Source organism: Grampus griseus (assembly GCF_964374135.1).
Source record: "Grampus griseus genome assembly, chromosome: 17".
In the NCBI taxonomy this organism is placed as follows: domain Eukaryota; kingdom Metazoa; phylum Chordata; class Mammalia; order Artiodactyla; family Delphinidae; genus Grampus; species Grampus griseus.
In genome coordinates this window covers 61,576,941-61,594,533 of record NC_139011.1, presented here as the reverse complement: position 1 = coordinate 61,594,533, position 17,593 = coordinate 61,576,941, and positions in this window count along the sequence as shown.

The window sequence follows — 17,593 nt, the reverse complement described above, 5'->3', positions numbered from 1 at the left end:
CAAACTGAACTTTGCTTTCAGCACAAGGAATAATTTTGCTTCCCCCAAGAGGGTGAATTCAATACCAGGTCTCATCTTTACACTGTTTGCCCACCCTAATATAACTGACTATGTCTGCATATATCTTTCTTCTGCTAAAATATCCTAGAACATGTTTCATTTGGTTATTATAACAGATATAACAAGCCTCCATGAAACCATGGAATTATAAACTTATTAAGGGCAAAGAGTATGATTTGGTCTCTGTTGTATCATTCACTATAATTTGTATATTATCTCATACAAAGAAGATACTCAAATATTTATCAAATGAGTATTATACTTGTTTCATCATCTCTTTTTACCTCTGCCCCACCATAACTTGGTTGAAGCTGTCTTTCTGCCTGTTGACTTAGAGTGGAATTTGGTACAGTTATTCTGATCATGATGGGTCCATGACTGAAAATTTATCCTAAAGTAACTTTGGTATTAAGAAATGAAGAATCAGAGCTCTTGAAGGTCACAAAGAAGATTACGAATTATTGGTGAACTGTAGCATTTTGATGAATTTTGAGAAAAAAAATTGCCTTTCCTAAGACATTCGAAAGTTGCTTAAGACTACATTTTAGAGACATTTTTATGCTTGTGTAAAATTATTCTCTGTCTGTAGAATTAACACATTTTCGATTTCTCTTACTTGAATACAAAGAAAATCATGGAATTTAAAAGACAGAATAAAATTTACTTTGTAAAAAGCCAGTTCAAACCTTTCATTTTGCCAAAGAGAAAACTAACACAAAAATAGGCAGTGACTTCTAAGGCCAAATAGAGCCAGAATTTGAATAGCAATAAGGAGAAATTAGTGGGATGCACGGGCCAGAAAAGAGAAAGCACTTTGAGAGGAGTCTTCGAAATAGATATTAATTTCTCCCTGATTTTCATTCTCTCCTTCTTCCTAGTAGCTACATGTGCTCACCCAATTAAAAACTGTATTTTGAAGGGTCCTTATAATAGGAGTGGCTATGTGATTAAAATGCTGTACTTCCCTTTCTCTTTTCACACCTTCCCACCAGTTGGAATACAGACCTGATTTAAACTGAAAATGTTAGAGCAACATGACAGAAGGAAACAGGGAGCCAGTCTGAGCTTGTTCAGCTGCCCACTTACCCTCGACTGCCTCCTATCTGGACTATTCCATGAGGAATAACCTTCTGAGAGCTTGAACCACTATATTCTGGATCTCTGTTATTGCAGCTTAGTCTACACCCTAATACAGTCTTCAGGCCAACTGTGTGGACACACGAAACATTGATTTTTAGTGGTCAATAGGACCTTAAAGAATTTCTGTTCCAACCACTTATCTGTTGTTGATAGATGTACACTTATGCAGAGTACCTTACAATTCAAAGAAAACATCTCATAAACTGATAATCTTAAAGTTGAGTTGTAATGTTTTCCTCCACTGAAACATCATGTTAAAAATTTATGCCAATGAGAGCAGCAAACTAAAATGCCAGAGAAATTTATGCTTTAGCACTACATGCTATTCTGAAGTGTGTATAACTTTACTTCCAGAATTTACTTATTAATTCTGTTCTCAGAACTATTCATTCATTGAAACACTGGTTGACAAATAGTTAATGAATCATCACTACATATCAGGAACTGTGCTTAGTCAATGAGATAGACAGTGTTCCTGTCCTCACGTTTGATAAAAAATACAGTCATTAAAAATAATGAAATTAGCAAGTCTAGGCATCATTATTAAAAGGGAGCACAGAGTGGCACTGGAGTATGGAACAGGAGGACCTAATGTAGTCTGGTGTTGAGAATGCTAAACACTTCGTCTAGAATTTTTTAGCACAGAATCTGTTGTGTCCATAAAGTTCTCTTATTTTTCCCTTTGCCTCAGCAAGTCAGTTAAAATTTTTGAAAGCATGGGGAGGAATGTAAAAACAAGACATCATTTTTCATGGTATGGCGTAAAGAACCATAGCTATGGTAAAAAGCAGCAATAAGATCTCATGCACCTCTTTATGTAGGGCAGGAGGAGAGGCATGGGGAATAACTGAAGTTAAAACCAGAAGTGAGGGAGAGGAACACACAGGAGATGTTTTAGTCTGGTTACCCACAGAATAATGTCTGGCTTCCAACCAGCCCTTTCTAGGTTAAATAAACACAATTATGCAATGTTTTGAGTGTGCGATTGTCACAACTTTGAGTTTTAGGGTTACTTAAAAAATGAAATTGTGTGTGTGGGTGTGTATGAATGAATCTTACGTAAGATGTAGCCATTATAGTAAACTGACTAATTTCATACATTAAAACTTGATTTCAATAATTTAAAATAACTTATAATAATGACTGTTATATTCTAGACATGAAAATTCAGTAAAGACACTATATTAAAACATGACTAAAAACCTATATGGCCTAAATATTCGTTTGAACTTTTGAACTCTACCAGTTATTCCTAAATCAATAATAAAAATAATAATAATAATAATACAAGATTGGGGAGAGAAAGGAGAAGCCAATAGTCCTTCATGCTCATCCCTTTAAATCCATTACTATCTCTGAATTGTAAGATGATCTGTAAAGATGAAAAAACAATAAAAAGAGATGGTAAAGCAGAACCCAACATAAGCTTGGATAGTATCCAGTGGGAGGAAAAAGCTTTATAATTGGTAAATACTATAATGAAATATGTTAATTCATATCACAAGGATTTAGGAGTCAAGGCCCATCTGTGTGAAACAAATACCACCAATAAAGATGTTTTCCCACCTGGATTATCAAAGCATCAAACAGTGATTTTTACCACATTTCAGAAACAAGCCATATGTTGAAAAGTCTCTCACTTATCAAGGGCATAAACATGTTATAAGGACATATTTTCAGAAAGATTAGAGAGGATATTTTCATGCAACTCTTCATTGGTTTCTAGTATTTTATTTTCCAGCCTTTTCACTGATCTTTTGTGGGGTAGCTCTATCTTCTAGCTCACCATAGTTTCAGAGGTACTGTTGAAACTCTCTAGGACAACATTGTTAGTTCACACTTTCTGATTAAAAGAGGATGCTAATGGGATTGACAGTCCTTCTCATGTCAGTCTCTCCCCTCCTTTATTTTCCTTTATTCTGGAAGCCTAAGAAAGCTACAACTATTTCTTTCTGGGCACTTTGCAACACAACTAAAATATATTTTGAAGCAGAGCACTGTGCATGCAAAGATGGTTATTAATTATGCAAAAAACTGCTTGTTTGGGTGCATATTTTGTGCAGAAAATGGTATAGTAGCTGGACCACGTTCTTTACTGATGGAAAACATGTACCTGCTTACAGCTACATTGGGCCTTACAAAGGTCCAATTTACTAAAAATTAGCGATCCATCAGATTGATGGGCATAAAGCAATCTGCACTGTTGGCGCCTTGAAATTTCTTGCATCAGTCACCAGATCATGATTTACTAATAGGGTTTCAGGGCTTGCAAAATAGCACAACTCTAACCACATATTAATATTTAATCTGGCATTTTAAGTGCACCTAACAAAAGACCCCAGAGCTGCTGACAGAACCCTAAATTGTGAATTTCTTTAAAAGGAATTGAGCAGGTCTACAGTGATCTTATGAGAAAAAGGAAAATAAATGGGTTCTAACATTTCTTATGTAGACCTCACCAGCCAGGGCTCTCATTTTTTTTAAAAAGTATTTATCATGCATTTTTAGATATTTTATTAGAGAATCACAAGGCTGTTTCTGGCAGATGGCTGCAAAATCCACAATTAGATGACAGCAGATGCATTTTGGTTAATAAATTTTATATTAGACAATTTGCTCCTAAAATAATCCATTGGCACTTCCAAAATATTGCTAAATGAGAGAAGATCTAGCCTATAAATCACTCGAATCACCATATTACATGCTTTTAAGCAACTATATCTGTTCTGCAATAGTAAGTTGAAGAAGGCACTCAGTGGGCAAGTGGGTTTGCTTTGCAGCCCTATTTTCAAGGCTGAAGATACCCATTAATGCCAAGTTTCAGAGGTATCCAGAACCACTTCAAACAAGAGTGCGCAAAAGCTGAGGGAATGACTACCTGCTGATGATATTGAACACATATAATTGCTGTATCTAATATCTGTGATGAGTACACAAAATAGGTGTTGAATTACTTCCATTCGTGACAAAAAATATACCATAATTTACAAAAGATGTTCCTATAATAACAGGATGCCACCTGTAATAACAGAATGTTTATTAGTGTACAAATGAGGGTTATAAATATTTCTTTATCTGTGGAACAAAACACAAAAGACAACTTATTAGCAAAAGATAAATTGCATAGCAAAATCTCAATGACATGCTAGGTTTGTCATGAAAAAAAACAAAAAGCTTTTTATTTTCACAGACCAATGCCTTTATAATCCATTTAAAATAATATACTTGCCACTAGGTGGCTATTTCTGATCAGATCATTTTACCATTTTAATTACATTTTTAATATCCTGGCTGCATAAACAAAGATAAATTACAAACCCTGCACAATCTGGCTGCTAGCTCAGGCATAGTCAGTAATAATATCAGCTTTTGTTTGTGAGTCGTCTAATTAGATTCTGAAATCTAGGCTTTGTCAATCAATAATTTTAATTTTAGAATCGCCTTTTGATCTTGTATTTCATGTTTGTTTGGGAAAATGATCAGTAGGACAAAGCTGATAATTTATGCAGAAACAATCTCTCAGCAGAACTATACGCACATTCCTCCCCATCAACAGAAGCCTGCAGACTAAGCTTGGCACAGGTCTAATTAGCATGCAGATATGTGTCACCTCATTGGCAATTCAAATTGCTTTTTTATAATGTACCTCAAATTATGCTACTCAAACATTGTATTTGATTTCCAAAGCCCCCTGGGCACCCCATAATGTCTCCCTTCATCCTGGGTATGAAGCATTTATTGAACAATCTGCTGAGACTGGCTGCCTTTTCGAAAACACCCAAACATGGTATCCCTGGGACCAGATTTTCTTCTTGTCAGAGAGCAACTTGTTCTTCTGAGGAATTCCTTGTGCCCCATTTGTAGGTTTAGAGATGATAGGTTTCCTCAGGAGTTGCCTCTTCCACATGGTTGATCTATAAGGGCTTCACTCCTAAGCCACTCATTTTTAAAGTGGTGGGAGGCTGTCTGGTGAGCACACATTAATATGCGACACATAACCACATCTCTGAATGCCAGTCTTCCATTCTTCATTAAACAAAAATGGCTGGATTGCAAGGATTGTTTTTCCTCTCTCCCACATGCAGACACACACACACACACACACACACACACACACACACACACATTTGTTTTCTCGGGCACACATATGTGCACGTAACCTTCTCCTGCACCTACGCACCCCACCAAAGACACCCAGAGCATATCATGTCAGGATTGAGTTGTGTGTGAAAGTTGTCTGCTACACACATGACAAATAAGGAGATTCCAGCATACATACACTGGGGCTTTTTTTTTCCCTTTTTTTTTTTTTTTTTTGCCATGCATCAACAAGTGGCAGAATCAATGGTGTACAGTTATTCAGCAATGTAATTCATTTCACTGGCTTTGGCTCCTAGCCAGATCCGCCATCTGTCTCTAGCTCTCCCTCTCCCCCTCTCTCTCCCTCTCCCTCTCTTTCGCTTGAATTTGTCCTACATTTCGTAATATTACGTGCCTGCCATCCTTATCCTATGCCAGAGGTACACCACCAGTCTCACCCCCATTCCTGCGTGGAGTTCTCTGAGTTCGGTGGCACTTGGGATATTCCACTTCAGTGCCATGGGAAGAAAAGGGTAAGGAAAAAGCAAAAGGATTAATGCAAAAAATATATATACATATATATAATGTTCTGGTATCCAATTGCTCCTGCTTCAGCCTTTTATCCAAAGCCTTGAGATGGATCTGCCTCATCCAGGAACTTTTTCTGCTTCGTTAGAGTATCTTCGTTTTCTTTTTCAGACGCCGGCACCCCACGCCAGTGCACGGCTCCATGGAATGCTTGCTGTTGGACACTTGCAGGGCTCTGCCACCAAACAACCTCCTGCATTGGAAATCGGGGGACTACTCCAGGATCTTATGCGTGCTTGCTGTTTGAAGCTGCAGAAAAGTGAATAATCAATTAAGTATTGATTTCTTGTAAGATTTGGTAAATTTCAAAGCAAGACAAAGAGGATGGCTTAAGGAAACACTGCAGGGACTTGGCGTAAATTAGACAACTCACGGAAGCGCAGAATAAAATAACACCTCAACTGAAGATTTCCTTGGAAGAATTAGCACTAGCTATTGGAAGACAATGGTGGATTTAATCAAAACAGCAGGCATGCAAGAATTTTACCCGTGAACCAGAAAAAGGAGCTAATTATAACCACCTTTTTAATGGAGCTAATTTGACTGAATGGATGCAAATGTGCTTTATTTATGGATGAAGAAGCAAGCTTTACTGCAATGATCTTGGGATCATCGTATCTGCTAAGCTTTGCAGCTCCTGTTACCTTCAGTACATTTTTATTTCCAGAGAAGGTATTTATATGTAAACAACAGCTAACCATGCAAAAGATTCATCGGAACAATATACTATGGTGTATGAGATATAATCATAATTTTGCAGCCTCTCAGGGTTTCCCCTAACTTGGGGTTTTGCAAGCTTTGCGTGCATTGGGTTATGGTAAACAATAAATGAATGATGTTAAACTGTTGTGATTTTTCAGTGTGTAGTTTATTAATTTATCTTTATTAACATGTTGATTCAGAATTATTTGGCAATTAATCCATAATGAAAGGAAGGGAATTGTTGGGTGGGGTTTTTAAAATGCATTTGCAGTCTTCTTAGAGATCGGAATGTGTAGGTCCCACCAGCCCATGAGCTCTATAATTATTTAAAAATGGTAAAAATTTTTGACAATTTGAAGAATTGGTTTTATAATGGGAACAACGTGTTATAATAGGTAAAAAAAGAATTGTTATGTTTTCTCTCTAGTTAGAATGTTCTTGGGTGGTTAACTCCTCTGTTGCTGATGAGAAGTAAATATCTTATAAGTTGCAAGAAGGAGAGATTGTAATGACAATGCTTTGTTCTGATGCCCCCTCACATTTCAGGCTGAAGTGCATTTTAAACATTTCCTTCTATTTCTATTATTTTCTTTCTCTTCTTTCGTTTTCTTCTTTTCATCATATTTTGCTGTCTTGCAATCTACATTCCCTGAGCAGCCATAGGAACCAAGTTACATTAAGCTTCAACACAAAGACCTTGTAAGAATAATGAATCCTCATTTGCATCGACATTTGTATTCAGATTTGCCAGGCTATAAACTTGGCAGATCAAGCGGAATATTAAGTAGAGGCTTCCATGGTAAATTGTGGCTCTTGAAATTGCTAAGTGCCCCCCTCCTTTTTTCCTCTCTATCTGTGGTGGCAGGTGAAGTCTCATGACTACTAGCTTCTTCAGAACTGCATTGGCCCCTTCATCTTTCTGTACGTGATGTCAGTTTCAAGCAGAAGAGGGAAAAACCAGTAGTAGGTATTCTGGCTGAAGGTACAATATGACGTGTCACTGGAGAATTAACTCTAGAGCCCAGAGACCATGAGAGAGGCGCCTTTAAGCAATTAAAGGGTGTGGGAAAATTAATTATCATGTGTGGGCTAAGGTTTGATTTTCCTGGTATATTCAAAATATATTAATCTCGTAAAGGTTCACACTCATTTTTTAACATTTTTAAAGGTTATAGGAGGACCAGTGTAGCTCTTTACTCACGAAATAATTCAATTATGCCATTGAGTCATTGCCACTCATCTACTCATACCCATTCTTAAAATACTTGAAATGCCTTATTTTAATGTCACTATGGATTGACTAACTCAATCCTTAGCTTTGCTTGATTCTGAAATGGTAAAATAGGAATAGTCATAGTTACTTCTGTATAAGTTCAGAAATATGACCTATAATACAGTATTATATCTATATCTATTATATAGTAATATATCTATTGAATACAATACAGTAAACAATGGAGTGAAAAATGTAGACTTTACTTTCCGTGTTTGGTCCAGTCTATGTGATGATGCCAAACAAGTGAGTAATTGGAAACATTTGTGCATGACTTAATTTTTCATGCATTATTCCAGTTTCAGAATCTTGTAAACAGAGCCTGAATCTATGACCTATTAACAAACTCTCACTTCACTAGTAGGGAATAATAAAATGTGTTAGGAAATCAGCCTTGCAACAAACTTACAATGGACATCTGAACAAGGCTTTCCTTTTTTAAATCTTTATTTTATTTAAATAGTGTAAATGAGGAAATGTAGACTGTTTCTACTATAAAAACACTTCTTTATGGTATATCATAAGGAATTGTGAAATCCTAGTAACTAACATAAGTAACTGACTTAAATAACTCTTACTTTAGGTTGAGGTAAGGTTTAATTGTGTGGGGGAAATGGGAGCTGTTTCTTGGAAGATGCTGGATTTTTTTTTTTTTTTGAAAAAATATACCAGTAAATATTTAGACTGAAGGATAACATTTCATCAGTTTTCATAAACTTGTAAAAATATTTATAAGAATCCTGCCAATATATATAATATATCACAATGTAGTCTGTTCTAAAGCAGGGATTAGATATCTTAATCGTATCTGGGTTTTAAAAACTGAAAAGTAAAATGCAAATCATGACATGCTTGCATTCCACAAACTCATCATTTTTAAGGGAAATGAACTATTAGATAATTTGATACTAATCGTAACTATACTGAAAAACAAGGGTGTTACCACTAACTGGCAAAATTTAACTTTTATATTTACTCTTTAATGTGAAAAAATGAAAGCATGGTGACTATCATTAAGTTGCCTCGATCTAGAGCAATCATCGATAAACAACATTTAAATAGAGTTCTCCTCCTGAGGGAACTTAGTGATATAGCACCTTCTGATGAAGTATAGCCATCAACTTTATAACAAAATGCAAGCAAAGGTTAGAGAGTGATATATTACTTGGAAACAATGTTGTTTATAATGTCAAGCAAAGACATCGATGCACCTTTTTTTTAACATACTTGCTATTTCACATGAATCTGAGATTCAATTTAATAGGCTTCAAAATGGTGTTTTACCAATGTGGACTGGGGGAGGAGGATATGTATTGATCCCTTTTTCATTGAAAATATAAAAATACATTTGATTGTGTTCAAAAATACATTTTGGTTGTATATTCAAATACAATTTAGAAAGGAAGAGATTTATACTTATACCTTTCTTCAGGACTGCCCATCAATTTGAAACTGTCTTCTTTAATAAATGCTAATGATTTGGTTGATTACGTTTGTGCATGTACTTACCATGCAGTTTTGGGAATCAACCACTGATGAATCTTATCAAGAAGAGAAATTATAGCATTAGCTAATTTGCTTTCTAAACAGCAGGAGTGAGAATTCTATCCAAAATGATATTAGTGACATTGCTTTAACATCCACACAGAAACGTGTGTACTATTTCTTGCCTTCCTTCTTAGTGTTGCTTAGACAAGGCTATCATTTATTAACTATGGTCTCTTCCTTCTGGGTAGGAATACAAGTGGATGTATATTCTAAACCAGGAAATCAAAACTAAAACCAAGAACAAATAAAACACATTTAAATTTAAGTATTTTATCCAAGTTTGATAAAGGAACAAGTGGAGTTGTGAATGCTTTTTCCCTACAATAAGAAAATAGCAAAATGACATGTGCCAGGGTAATTACACTATGTCCTGTTACTATTTATATTAGAGGATTTTTTTTATTTTACTACATGGTAAAAATGCACATGACTGTGAGGTTTGCCCCACCATAACTTCTATAGCCACTGTTACACTGATGCACAAGGTTGTCAGCCACTGGCACAAAGCCCAAAGCACAGGGCTGAGCCTCCCAGGCAGGCGAGTCCTTGTCCTGTATAGGTTAGAGTAGCACAGCCCTGTGTGTGTTATCCTGAGAAACTGGGCTTCGCTGAGTTTAAAATCAACCTGTTTCATTGGTCTGTTTTAGTAGGATGGCTGAGAGCTTTGCCATATTTATGAGGCAGGCAGAATTGTGAGACTTAAACCACATCACGGAGTGCATCTGTGCTTATGACTTGACCTGTAAAGTCAGTTCAAGATTTTCACTTCTACTCAAGTGGGGAACAAGCAACAGAATGCCATTGATTGTATTTTCTTCATACTCCTCTAGACAAATATTGAAGGGCAAATTTCTAGAACTATAAATATAAACATAGAGATGATATAGATATGTCTCCCTATATTTGAAAGAAAAGATTATATATGTATATAAATATATGTATGTATAGATATTACAGATCTATGTATGATATATATCACTTTCCTCTCTAATTTCAAAGTGTATCCATCATTGTTGCTTAGAGAAATATTAGCAGTTCATAACCACAAACTCTTTAAATTAAGAATAGAAAATGTGTGTATACATATATGCCCTATGTATTTGCGTACATATACACAGCAAAAGTATGTTTTGATACTCAGAATGGATGATAGATCTATATAGACATCATGAAATAAAGAGATAAGGGAAAAAAACAAACCAAATCCTTAAGATCAGTGAAAAATTATTCTTACCTATGGTATCACTTGATGGTCTCTATACTTAATTTAAAACCTGGGTTTAATTTTACATTTAAATACTTAGTTTGTTCCTTTTATAGATAATTCACAATAGAGGCTATTCCAAGAATTAATGGAAACGTTTACTAATATTGCAGTAATTTTGAGATTATTGGGGGATTTTGTTTTAATGAAGAAATAATACATGATATTTTGTGACGATTAAAATGACATAAGTGAATTAGATTAATGTGCACTTAACTCTGCTTTAAGAGTTCCTTTTAATACTATAGTTACCAATAAATTGGAGTGAGAATTTATCTACTTTATGTTACCAAATTTTGGTGTAAAAAATTTACATAATAATTCAAATAGTCTTTTTTATACTACTGTTTCTGACTTTACTAAAAATTGCTAAGCATCACAGCACTCATCTTGTTGACTGTAAGGAAGCAGCTAGAGATTCCTATTTTTATTATCTTTTTCAAATTAGACCACAGGCATTCTTTCCCAGCTACCTCAGGTGTACGGTCAAATATCTCTAACTGTATACTCCCCACAAAAACTCACCTAAGTTTAATTCAATAAAATAATCATGGATTGGCTTCACTCTTACCTGTTGGATATTCTGACATTAGTAGGCAAGCCTCAATTTCAGAATTCAACTTGAGCTTTACTGCCTGTCAAAAAACAAATTTCCTAATTTTCTTATTTTGATTAACCTCCATGATATTAGCCTAAGTTGGTCAGCAATGATTTCAGAGGTGCGTGCCCTAAATTTTAAAATATCATGCAGCTAACTTCATGGTTCCTTCTGGGGATGCTAGTGACCCTTCCCTTGTCTGTATAGGTAATCATTTCTCAGCTGACACAGTTGTACATCTTTGACCAAGACTGTGCTCTTCATTTCTTAGTCCTCTCCCTAAATGAATTTACCTTTTTCCTCCTTCACTAAACTATTGACGGTTTTGAACATTTATTTCACATCGTCCTTTAGTCTTCTGTTCTTCGTACTGCCATTGATGCTTGAAACTGCCCTTTTTACTTTTAAAATCCTACCTCTTTCATGAAGCATTTACTGATCAAGGGGTGTAAGGTGACACTATTTCCTCCACTTTCAAACAGCAAAATTTTCAGCAATCATGAGCTAATGTTCAAGATGTATTTATTCATTTGCATCTACCCACATCATTATGGTGACTCTGAGATTTTCATCTATATCTGATTTCAGAACACCCTTTGTGTGAATGTCTATATTCATTCAGTTATTCATCCAACCAATACAGATTCATTGAGGCCCTATTTTGTGTCATGCACTTTTGTGGAAGCTATATGACTATAAAGATGAACTAGACAGATAAGGTATACAAATTCTTAAAGCAGCAAGCAATGGGAAAATCTGCCCAGGAAGATACACAAAAGCTTGCAGTTAGGCATTTTGTGCATTCATATATATATGAATGGCCTTTGGGGATTTGCATTACAATTTGAAATATTTCCTAAATGGAATATAAACTTCCCATTCCCGTTTGATTTGGTAATCCTATGGTGTTACAAACATCCTTAGCAATGACAGCTTAGAATAGATGTTCTCAAAACTTTTTTTATCTCAGAACCACTATAAGAAATTACCAAGGTGACAACAGCTTTTATTTGTGTATGTTATAGTTATTGGTATTTAACATATTCTCAAGTAGAGCAGAAACTATGTTTCTAAATTATTTATTAATTCTTTAAAAATAACAACTACAAACTCATTAAAAATGTTCACATATATAATATGCTCCACTAAGATAATCATATATTCCAAATTAAAAAAGCAAGGAAAAGGGTATTGCATTACAATTTTGTGAATCTCTTTAATGTGTGGCTTAATAAAGATACTGAATTCTCATATCTTCTTTTATGTACAGCCTTGCAATATGTAATTAGGGTTGAGGATACGAGGAAAATCCACCCTCTCACAAATATGTAATTGGAAAAGAGAAGAACGTTTTAGTAGCTTTTTCATCTAATTGTGGATATTTTTCTTTGATATACACCAAATATTGACAGGTGGTAGTTTCTTAAAAGTTAGTTGCAATGTGGAATCTGAAACTATGTCAATGAACTTATCATTCTTTTTTATGTTAAAATCCAGTATTTATCTTGCATTCTAAATAGATTTTTGACCCATGCATGATTTTATAACACTAAGAACTGGTCTGTTAGAAAACATTGGTTCACTGAGTTATGCAAATCTTTCAAATGTTGGCACATTTCATTATACAGTATCAAAAAATAATAACATTCATTAATATTACCATCATGGTCTCATCAGAAATTTCATTACATATTGGGAATCTGTCAAGCTCATGATGGCAGATATAAATTTTCCCAAAATTCTAATTTTCCTTGAAAGTTAAATTTTATCAACATATACTGTCAATTGTTTCCCTTCATGTTACAGACACACTTTGTTAATTTTCAAGTAGATATCGGTATATACCTAAGTCTGAATAATCATAGTTTGTAGGCCATGAAAAATGGGTCTACTGTATATAGCTCAAGCTCAAACTCAGTCACGTAAGTGCTTTACCTTGAGATAACCATTATAATTTGTACTTCAGTATGCAGCAAAAGTTCTATACTGTACTTCCCATCTTGTCATAGAAATTATTAAAAAGACATGTAACTAATAGAGGAAATTTAAGGAAAATTGCTTCATCAAGGATCAGGGACTTTTTTTTTTTTTTTTAGTTCAAGTGTATAACCCTGAAGATTATGATAACTTTCAATACAGTTTGGTGCTACTTGACTTATTCTAAGAAAGCAAAACTGTTAAGGCTCCAGTATTGTGTGCAAATTTCAGCCCAAATGAATAAAGAAAATAATAAAAGTATTAACATAAAAATAGTGTTGACTTCAAGGGCTCCTTGAAAGTATCTCAGGGTTTCTCAGATGTCTGGGAGCACTCTTTGAGAACCACTAACTTCAAAGAACCTAAAGCATAGCCATAGATGTTCACTAATCATTATCTGATATTCAGTATCATCTAAGGGTTGACTAGGATTCATGACCACCTACAATAACACCTAACATTTCCAAATTATTTTGCAAATAATTTTGTATATATTACCTTGTTTAATCATTTCAATAAGCCAATAAATTATTATTATATTCTAAGAGAAAATTACAGCTGCAGTTAATGATTTTTCCAAGGTCATGAGACCTGTAAATGACAGAATCCAGATTGGTATCCAGATTTTATGAAGTCCAGAGTTCTCATTTTACCATAGCTCTTCAATATAACTCTTTTACAGCCTCCTCTAAGTTAAGGAATAGTGACTAAGTCCTGTACCATAAGCTTGATAGAAGTCTCTATTTAAGCACCATGAGAACAGTATATGTATAAATCTTATTCCCATTCCAAATCATTTATGGCATGGAAGTCCAATTTTACATCTATTTCATCACAATCCAAAATTGCACTATAGTTATGTGAGGTCCCTTAACATACCTAGTTAGTTTTCTTTAACTGCTATAATGACTGATTGCTGATTTGGTCATTATATTGGCCCCCAAATATCTCCATTTCAGTGGATGACTGACCAGTTATTTCAAACTTCAAAATGAGTATATTAGCATACTCTTGTGATTGACTACATACTGGTTGCAACTGTGTTGACCAAAAGAACTTATCTAAGTCTTAGGAGGCACACAAATACAGGAAACAGTAGTTTACAAGATAATTCCTAAAATTTATGATGGGGTTTTGCATAAGACTTTAATCAGACCAACAGAAGCCCTGGTTCCTAGCCCTGATGCTAACGAATTAGCTATGTAAGTTAAGAAAATATTTAACATCACCTCGTCTTGGTTCCTCGTCCATTTAATGAGAGGGAAGTACTATATGATCTCTTGTTTTGCTTACAACTGTAATATTGTATGATTTTGATACAGAAATAAAAGTATTTCCCTTTTCGGCAGTCATGATTTTCTTAATGTATATGTTCTCTTTCCATGCCAGTGTGTCTTCACACTCTATATTGAAATCTTCAAAATCTAATTCATTGCTCAAATTTACAGATGAAAGTTTTATAGAAGCTATTTATTTTATCAGCCATTTAAACCCCTTAAGTAAGATATTTAATAAAATCTACTGAAACACTTTGTGTTTTCTTCCATGAAACAAAAATGAGATTGTTTTAATAACTTTATATTATGATAATTTGGAGTTGGGGTTTATGGAGATTGATTTCCTCCCCAGATGATTAATTGTAATCCATCCTGATATATTAATAAGAAACCCTTAAAAGCTATGTTGAGGGAGGGAGAGAAGAAAAGGAAACTTATGTTTGTTTGCAATTATTGAAATTATAGAAACAGAGGTCTTCCAGAGACAGAAATATAATTACAATTATCTAGCCTGTAAAGAAATTGTTTTTATTTCTGCAGTGAATGGACAGCAAATTATTGGTATCGGGAACCCTTTTTATAAAGAATCCTCCTTTGCATAGCTATAATTTTTTAAACTTCCTTTACAAGAAAATTTATCCCCTTCTATCTGATATTGAAATCAGAGACATCCTATTATCACTGAGAGTGTGTTTTAAACCAACAATGCTCTGGAACTTGGGCTTCACTGTTTGCAATCCACCTGGGTGCATGCAGATGACTGTGCTTCTAAATCTCTATGGAAGACGAATCCAGTGTCTCCAGGTTGCTGAAGGCCGTGTGAACAGTACATACAAACATGATCAGGTCACTGCTGTGCTCCCAACACTGCTTAATTGCCCTCTGGATAATGAGAAATGACAGTACAAAAAGATGCTGGCCCATAGGAGGTGATCAATGCACACTGGTTTCCCGGGAGCATTTCACGTTTATCCCTAAAACTAAATTGCAGACTTTTGCATTTATGGAGTAATGTGGAAACATGATTGTGAAAAACATTGAATAAGGATAGCAAATGTCAGTTTTATGCTATGATTTCAATTACATACATAAAACAAAATTAACAGTGAGCAGAGGCCATTGAATGACCGTTAGGTGACTGTTCAAATAAATTAAGGTGTTTCAATATAATAGAATACAGTGTAGCAATTAAAAATAATAATACAAAGCTATAATGTGTTCATGAGGAGTGATTTCCAAGATACATCAAATGCAAAAAGCAAGGTGCAGAAGAATGTGTATAATATGGTCCCAGGTGTGTAAAGAAGTGTACATACATTTAAATATACAAATGACAGAAAAATCACAAACTGATGAAAACAGTTAGAGTTAACAAGAGGGAAACAATTTTCACTGAATATACTTTTACATAATTTGCTTTTTTTAACACATGGGTACACTAGACTAGTTTTAAGATAAATAGTAGTTAATTCCTAATGTAAAATAAAGATTTTTAGATTTATAAGACAAATCCTTGATATGTTCTCCACCCAAAAAAAAAACACAAGTTGACAAAGGATCAGTTTATCATTAGTTGCTTAGCATCCTGTAAAACCAAAGAAAAGGTATTTTAAAATATTTCAATCCATGAATGCATTAATTCAGAACAGAACCAAAATATACTGTTGATAGGACAGCCAGATAAAATATAATATTTTTTATTTGCTAAATCTGGCAACCTTAATTGTTGAAAAGAGAAAAGTGTTCTGCATTCTTAGGATACTATGTATATTCAATGCCAAACATTAAGATGTTTCTAGGTAGACAATTTTTTTTTGAATTTTATTTTATTTTGTTTTTATACAGCAGGTTCTTATTAGTTATGTATTTTATACATATTGGTGTATCTATGTCAATCCCAATCTCCCAATTCAGCACACCACCACCACCACCACCACACCCCCATTTCCCTCCCTGGCGTCCATATGTTTGTTCTCTACATCTGTCTCTATTTCTGCCTTGCAAATGGGTTAATCTGAACCAGTTTTCTAGATTCTACATATATGTATTAATATATGATATTTGTCTTTCTCTTTCTGACTTACTTCACTCTGTATGACAGTCTCTAAGTCCATCCACGTCTCTACAAATGACCCAATTTTGTTCCTTTTTATGGCTGAGTAATATTCCATTGTATATATGTACCACATCCTCTTTATCCAGTTGTCTGTGGATGGGCATTTAGCTTACTTCCATGACCTAGCTACTGTAAATAGCTAGGGTGCATATGCAATTGGGGTGCATATGTCTTTTTGAATTATGGTTTTCTCTGGGTATATGCCCAGTAGTAGGATTGCTGCGTCATAGGGTTTTTAGTTTTTTAAGGAGCCTCCATGCTGTTCTCCATAGTAGCTGTATCAGTTTACATTCCCACCAACCATGCAAGAGGGTTCCCTCTTCTCCACACCCTCTCTAGCATTTGTTGTCTAGGTAGACTTTTCTATTATTGTTTAGGTAAAATATATTGCTCTTTTAATTGAATTTTTAAATAATATTTTTGAAAATATATGAGAAAATAATAAATGGTTCTCCCAAGTTTATGATATTAAAGTTCATGCAACATGTATTCTGGTTCTAATCTAACTTTTCAAATATGTATTTCAATACTTCCTTATGATACCATTTTACTGAAAGCAAATTAATCCTATCTCTTGTTCAGTGACCATTCTTCCTGAATACTCACTCTAACTCTGACTCTTAAATCTCCCTGCCCATGTTTATGTTTCCATGGATCTGAAATGTCCTCACAAGTTCTATTCTAACTGCTTCAGTTGAAAGACTCTTTTCATTCTCTGATCTCATTAGGACAGTCCTTGTTTTACAATGTCTTCTATTATAGTAATGTGTGTACAAATCAATGTCCCTAACAGATAAATAGAAGCGCCATGAAAGTAGGACACAAACACTTCATCCACATCTTTAATCACTACACATGTCCCAGGATGGACACTGGTCTAGTGTCCTACACAGAGAATTTATCCAACAAAGTCCAATAGATGTGTGGGCAAATGGCAATAAATAGTTCAGCCCCTCTGAAGATTAAACTC